This window comes from Silene latifolia, chromosome X (genome assembly GCF_048544455.1).
Source record: "Silene latifolia isolate original U9 population chromosome X, ASM4854445v1, whole genome shotgun sequence".
Taxonomy (NCBI): Eukaryota; Viridiplantae; Streptophyta; class Magnoliopsida; order Caryophyllales; family Caryophyllaceae; genus Silene; species Silene latifolia.
Window position 1 is genome coordinate 18,544,629 of NC_133537.1, and position 8,665 is coordinate 18,553,293.

Sequence of the window (8,665 nt, forward strand, 5' to 3'; positions counted from 1 at the left end):
GGAGTCGGTACAGTGTATGGATGATTGTATGGAGTAGCTTTGTGGTGGAGTTGAGGAAGACCAGTCCTGAAACTATAGTGGTCAAACATTCGGTTGGGGAGATTAGTGCTGCATTTGGGGTGCGCAGTGCGCTTCAGTCGAGATTTTCATGACGGTTTGGGTCTGGCTAAAAAAAGTGTCAACACACCCTCTCTACACTCTTGTTGGAGGCATTTTTTTTTTTTGACATGAGTTTTTTTCGTCGGTCACAAGATAATCCAAATGGTAAAAGAGTTAAAAAAAAGTCCCATGTACCACTCCTTGCAAACAAGAACTTCCTTCTCATATAACAATTTTTTTCGAAATAACTATGGTTTTAAAGTATTAATTAGGTTTGTGACCCGTGAAATTCACGGGTTTATTTGTTTTAGTTTTGATATTGTTATTGTATTGTTAATATTTGTTCGAGCAATTAGTTGTTGATCCATTTAAAAATATACAGTCTTGAAATACATAGAAATTAGTTAGTTAATACCTTATTTCTTTGACAACTTTGGTTTATTTTTGTAAATCGAATCCGGCAAGTGACAATGTGATAGCTACTAATTTTGAGAAACTTGACAACGGAGCAATAACAAAGACGACTTATTATATATACGTGTGTTTTACTCCGCAATATAATAAAGTGAGTTTTTTAAATATTAAAAGTTGAAACCATCCATATATAATAAATTCCGTATGGAAAAATCTCCAATAACGTCTTATAAGGTTGTAAACTCAATACCTCAGTATAGTCATCTCCAAATTATTTACAGACCTCTTCATCAACCTTCCCATAGAAATATATTTGAAATCTTATCACCACGTGCATGTTTCAAATATTATTTACATCCGAAAAACATTTATTATATCGATAGAAAAATATTAGATACGATTCAATGGTATGGTCGGTATCTACTCCATGTATTACGAATTAAATTTTCATTTCAATAGCTCAATAATCTAAAAAACTATATTCCCAAAATCCGAATTCCAAAAGGTTCATAAAATTTTTTAAGTTCCTTATTACTATTTCAAGAATTTGATCTATCTCTTGTTATACTTATGTCCACGATCCTATATAAAAATAAAAATAGTATTAAAGACTATACAATAATCTATTCCGGTTTTGAAAAAAAACACATAAACTTAAAAATATACGGATTAGAATTTAGAAACCATACTATTTAATATTTATCTGAAGGTTCACTTTCGCTTCCTTTTACTACGCTTTCTTTTAGTACATGCCTTGATAATAATTCATATGAAATGAAAAAGAAAAATATATGTTAGAGATGATTATACTCATGAATACAAAAATACAAATTCAAATAGGTTGATCGGGAAAGCATAATAGTAAAATTACACAACAATATACGCTTAATAACAAAGTTAAAGAAATATTATAAGATCTTCATTTTGAGATCAACGATCATCTTATAATGGTTAAAAAAACATAAATCACTTAAAAAAGTAAAGTAAATTTTATAGAAAAACAATCAAAAGGTGGGAGTTGGAGAAAACTTAAATTGGAAGAGGAAATGACATAATTAAAATGATTAATTAGTCATGATGGTTCAAAAAGTAAATTGTGAAATTTTAAAGATTTTTCATTCAATTATTTGTACTTATTTATTTACCATTAATTATGAGAGTAGGTTTTTTGTTTCTAGGAAATTATGAAAGTAAGTTTTATGTATTATTCCTGTTTTGACAAAAAAAAACACATAAACTTAAAAACATACTAAGTAGAATTTAGAAATCATACTATTAAATATTTACCCGAAGGTTCACTTTCGCTTCATTTTATTATATACCTTGATAATAGTTCATATAAAATGAAAAAGAAAAATATATGTTAGAGACGATTATATCGTGAATACAAAAATACAAATTCAAATAGGTTGATCGGGAAAGTATAATAGTAAAATTACACCACAATATACGTTTAATAACAAATTAAAAAAAATATTATAAGACTTCTATTTTGAGATCAACAATCATCCATTACTTATCAGTTTCTACCTTACATTTTTTTTTTACCTTTAATTTTACCTCAGTTTCATGCCTTTTATATTTCTTCCCTCTTCAGATTACCCACGTGATGGTTTGTCTTATCTGCATTCACATATGTTTCATGGTGCTTTAAAGTTATATAAAAAATATATTGACGAAAAGATAAAACATAAACCTGGCAAAAACTTGACAAACGAATTAAAACATTGTCACATGTAAGTCACTTAAATTAAACCAACTGGAAAACATGAATTCAAATATAAAGCAAACGTTTCATAAAACCAACAATATAACAAATTAAAATATACTTTATTCGACACAGCAACAGCAACAGGCCAACAACAACAACAACAATACTCAACAATAATACTCGACAATAATACTCAATATACTCAATATAATAAAATAAATAAATTAAACCATGAAGTACAATTCACAACCTAGAAACTCATGACAAATGGGCATATTTTAAATTGATAACTTATACCTAGTATAATACATTTTTTCAAACTTTATACCTAACATAATTTTTTATCAAAACTTATACCAAATATCTTCATTTCTTTTAACTTAATACCAAGTTGAACTTCCGGCAAAAGAAATGACGAACTGACCGTTTTACCCTTCTCACTTAACCATTAACACTCATTTTGGCAAACAGCTATTTCCCCACCGGACACCACATAAACCAATCAACACCACAAACGCCACTACATACACACCCTTTTGCCGGCAGTCTCCATGCCACAGCGTCACCAACGCCCTCCTTATCACGTACCCGTCGACCTCAACTAACCCTACCCACTACAACCACCATCCTACCCCTGCCCATTTTCGAAAATAGGACAACAGCCCACAGCCATTCACACAACTAATTAATCTCACTATTAGAACCCGAAAATCATCACTCACAGCCTTTAAAACCACCGAATCCACAATCTTCCATGAAATGCAGATCTGGGCACAAAACGCATAATTGAGAAATTGCATAAGTGTGCTTGGGGATTAGGCTCGTTGACGCAAAAGTATAATGAAATGGAAAGATAAGAATTGGTCTGAGGGGTGGTGGTTCTTATTATTTTAGTGGTCGGCAGCGGCGAATAATGGTGGTGGATGAGGATAAGGTATATAGGGTTTGAATGTGTGGTGGGTGGTAGTTTGAGAAGGGGGTTGCAAAAATTATAGTTGAGATGGTGGCGGCAGGGAGATTGTCGGAGACATCTGACATCTGACGTGGCCGATGATGTCCTCATGTGTTAGTGGTGGGTGGTGGGTGGTGGGTGGTGGTTGTGGGTAATGCTTCTAGTTGTACTGGGTATTGGTGGTGGGTGATTGATTATTGGGTTTTTGTTTGGTAGACTTAAGTAAGGGCAAAATTGTCAAAGAATAACACATTTTATCATTAATAAATGAATTTGATCGGAATCGGTAATTTTTCTCGCCGGAGCTCAGATTCGGTATTAAGTTTGTAAGAAACAGTGATGTTAGGTATAAGTTTTGAAAAAATATTATCTTAGGTATAAAATTTTAAAAGTCGGGTTATACTAGGTATAAGTTATCAATTTACCCTAGAAACTATTATAGGTATTATAGGTTTTATAGTCATTACACAACCATAAATTCTTATATTTTAATTCATTTTGTGGTATTATTAAATTAGATAATTGACTGCCGAGCACCTCAAGAGATGAATTAAATAGGACAAAATGTTAATGAAAATTATGGGTGTTGATGTGATACCCCGAGTAAATATCTACTATCCAGTAGATTTAAGTAAATTCTTTATTTGAAAAGGGAAAGAATTTTTTTATCAAGTAGAGTCGAAAAAGGTACACAAATGAAATGAATCCATCCTAGAGGGAGATATTGACTTAATAAAATTCGAAAGACGTAGTAACCTAGTACAAATAAGACCCTAGAATAAGAATAAAATAGTTCGGTCGGAATCCTACTTAATAATAACTTTACCCGTAGAATTTTACTAGACCTATCTCAAAAAAAAAAAAATAACCCGTTAAGAAAAATATCTAAGATATTTTATAAGTTTTATATATTTTAATGAAATTAGGTCACATGTCAAAGTTTACAATAAAAAAAAATAAAAAAAAAAGTAAACATACATGGTAGAAAGGCATACCACGTACACATATAGCATGGTATGTAGCTTCTACACGGAAATATGAATACACACGTAAGTACATAGGTAGAAGCTAGGTTAGAAGCTAGGTTACTGTAGTAACCGACCTAAGTTTACTATAAAAAGGACGTGAATCAATGGCAAATCCATGCACACACAAAATAAAAGTAGAATTTGGTAGAAAACTACTTCGTACTACATCAAAAATATGGTAGTAATTAAGCAAATGATTGGTGTGCTGATGTATGTATAAGGTATATTTCCTACCCCTACGTCTTAAGTTAATATAATGAGTAAGTATATTATTGTTATAATTACTCAAGTGATATTATAATGTACGTGAATTATTGTTTATGTGATAAAGTTATGTTATACTTGTATATTTTACGTAATGTGGTTTACGTGAGATATGACTGTGGTACTGTTTGTGTTAATAATTGGCTTTATAATGCTCACATGATAACGTTAATGTTAAAATATCATCGCTAAGATGTACATTTGGCCAATGTATCATCCGTGACACTATTATTGAAAGGGACCGGACCACATTATTATTTTATCCCGTGTACATGGATGTGAGCTCTGAAGTGGGCTCGACAGGGGGCTCGGCAATTGGCTCCGCCCCGTTATATCCGGATAAAAAGAAAAAGAAAAAAGAAAAAGAAAAAAAGGGAAAAAGAGAAAAAAAAAAAAAAAAAAAAAATGGTTATCCTGTGTACACGGAGGAGGGCATAGCCTAAGGGAGTCTCGTCTCCGTAATGTGGCCCTGTTCAATAATAATGACCCGAGTTATATTAATTTGAGTTGGAGGTTATGGGAAATATACTCAACCTGTGGTTGGTTGACCCTTTATTTTATTAATCTTTTTCAGGTACAGGAAACAGGGAAGGACATGAGTGAGGTTGACGCAAGAAAATAGGATAAGAATAATGTATCGTAATAATATAATCTTATCAATAAGACTTGTTACTAGTTATTTGGTTGTACTAAAGAATAATGTAAGCCTTATATTTCTCTGTATGGGGATATAAGGCGGTAACGCTTTGTAATTTCCGTTGCTATTAATAAAATATACCATTTTGTACTCCTATTGTTTACGGGGCGTTACAGTTGAGTAATATAAGGAGTTTTAATAAAATTATTAACATATTATATTACAAAAATTAATTAAATAGGAAAAACTTTTAATTAATTTGGTGTGTGTTAATTATTATGAAGAGTTTTAATCAATTTATTACCATGTTTAATTAAAAAAAATAATAGGAAAATGTTAATAATGGTGGATGTTCAGTAATATAAAGAGGTTTAATTAATTTAATAACAGGTTTTATTACAAAAATTTTAAAAACAATGAATTAAATAGGAAAATGTTAATAATAGTGAGTGTTTTAGTAATATGAAGAGGTTCAATTAATTTCTTAATATGTTTTATTACAAAAATTTCAATTAACATTTCAATTTTAATTATAAATTATGAAATTTATTAACATGTTTTATTACAAAAATTTCAATTAAAACGTCAATATTAATTATAAATTATGAAATTTGATGTAAATTTGTAAGAGTTATATAAATTTTGGAAGAAAATATATTTAATATACAAAATTAATTTAAGAATAATGATAATATCATTTAATATCTATATATAATAATAAAAAAACAAACTAAACACTCATTTTACTGACACATAAGTATTCCAAGCCTGTCCCCTGATTTACCCTCCAACTCATCACTATTACATTATGTTATGTAAGAGGAAAACAAAGTAAAAGAAAACAATAAATAACCTTTGATAATTAAAGCTTTATCATAAACAAAAGCAATGTAAATGTGAAATTTATATTTACAATTTAATTTAGTTGTAATATTTAAGAGAGTCATGAATACTCTACGATAAAAGACTCACTACTTCCATAATTTTTTTCAGTTACTCAACAATTTATGTTTTACCACTTGCACTTAACATAAATTTGCTTAAAAATTTATAAAATACCTTAAATTATTGATATTTGTCTATGAAAAATTCTTAGATAAAACGGGTGGGAGTAGGATCCCTGAGAGACGGTTTCTCAATAAATTTATTGGAATCCAATTATAAACTGATGGAGAAACGGTACAAATAGTAATAAAAGGGGTATGTATTCTATAAAATGGGGTACTTAAAATAATGGTTACAATATATGATAAAATAGGTACGATTGTTATGAAAACATGTACAAAAGACATCCCCTAAAACTAAAAGAATAAGAAAACTAAAACTTTTTCCCGTCTAAATGCTCATACCTATAAGTGGGCCTTTTTTTTACATATTACTATGATGGGCTTAATGTACACTGTCAAATAATCTATAACATATACAAGTCCACTAAAATCTATGCTACTAAAAATATAAAAATTTTACATATCTTTATAATAAAGGTTAATGGTTTACATATCCTGGGGATAATTGTTAATTAAGATATGCGCCAAAATTGTGGATATACAACAAAATTATTGCGATTTATATATCCTTCTAATAAAGGTTAATTAACATACGCACCAAAATTGGGGATATACATATCATTATAATATACTAATATCATAGAAAGATCTTATTTCAAATCATTTATGTACTAACGCACCAAAATTAAGGATATACATATCATTATAATATACTGATATCATAAAAAGATCTTATTTCAAATCATTTACGTACTATTATTTATCCATAAAATACCTTAATCGTAATCTTTTGGGTTAAATAAAAGGCCAATTAAATTTTAAATTTATATTTTCTAATTAATCTTTTGCTGAATTTATATTCTTCCCACAAATACATTCTTAATTATACTACTCGATAAAATATTTCAATATACCCCTAACAACCTCTCCATAGTTAAGATCTTTTGATGAAGCAGAGATGGTAGCATAAACATGTCATACAAAATATATTGAGTTGGTAGCATATACTTATTTATGAATATTTTTTTGCTGAGATGGTAGTATAAACGTGTCGTATTATTTTTTTATTTGTTTCCGTTTATAAAGTTAATATGCGATTTACTTAAATTTTGTTTTTAACTCAATGATCATATCCCCTATTAGTAGTGACCCTTATATTAGAGTATATTTTTGAATAATAATCGGTTTTCATTATTTGTAATAATAAAAAAAAGCTCGCACAAAAATAATTTAATCTAAAAGTCCATTAAATAGTACACCTTTTTTTTTTAATATATCACTAACATTATAACGTACATTAGAACTTATTATAAGTACAATTCATTTATATAAATATCTTAAATCTCCACTATACAAGTCAAGCTCACAAATATCACGCTTTAGCTCTCTAATGCCGTGCTTTAGCACGGGATCTCAACTAGTTTTATAATAAAAGGGGTTTGGAAATATATAAAGAGATACGACAAAATGGTATCCCAATAACTTAGTGAGAGACCATCTCTCCAAAGTTTATGTGAACGGTAGCTCTATTAATAAGATCAATTTTCCAAAGAACAAAATGGACTTAGATTCTAAATTTGCTTAAAACTTATGAAATAATTTAAATTATTGATATTTGTCTACGAAAAATTCTTAGATAAAACGGGTAGCTCTATTAATAAGATCAATTTTCTCAAGAAAAAATGGACTTAGTTATACTTATATAAAATGTTGTCAATACCCGTATAATAGAATTTTTCTCCTTCATCCTAATTGTGACACCCTCATTCATTGCGGAAAAGTAAACACATAATTCTAGATAAAAACTGTATGGATATGTTTGTAATAGGTTCATTTGGGTAAAAACCTGTAATTTTTAAAACCGAAAACGAAACATGAACCTGTTATAAAAATATCCAAATGGGAAAGTGTCAAACATGCAAGGTCTAAAATAAATCTCATACATAAAACATCGCTAAAGTCGCGAAATAAAGTTATACAACCCAAATATGAAAAAGGGAGGCATATGTCCCTAGAAAGTATATGACATAAAAAGATGTTCAAGGGTCACAATAAAATAAAGTCAATCTAGGTCCCAAGGTTACTTTGCTCGCTAGCTCGTCCATGTACCTCATATATGCATCACCTACCTGTCAATCGCATTTTATACAAATACGAAAGCCACAGTCAGTGGGGAGTAACTCCGAGTTCTCCCATCCACGAAATGTCATAATTAATATAACATGTAAACATAAGAATATGAATATGAATAACACATAGCCTTAGCATATAGATGCTAGACAATTGTGCTTATCATGTGAACAACAATATAACAACACATAGTCCTAGCATGTGAATACTAGACCGACTCATACTACACTATCATGTGAATCACATAACATCAAGGAATCCAAACTCTATCAACCATAGCCGACTTGCATCTCACCTTCTATGATTCATAGAATCATCAAACAAGAAAGGACAATATATCTAGAGACAGGCATAAGTTCCTAATACCGTCAATAGTCACTCTGTAACTCGAGTCTATACCACGAGGTAAGGTAAACACCCTAG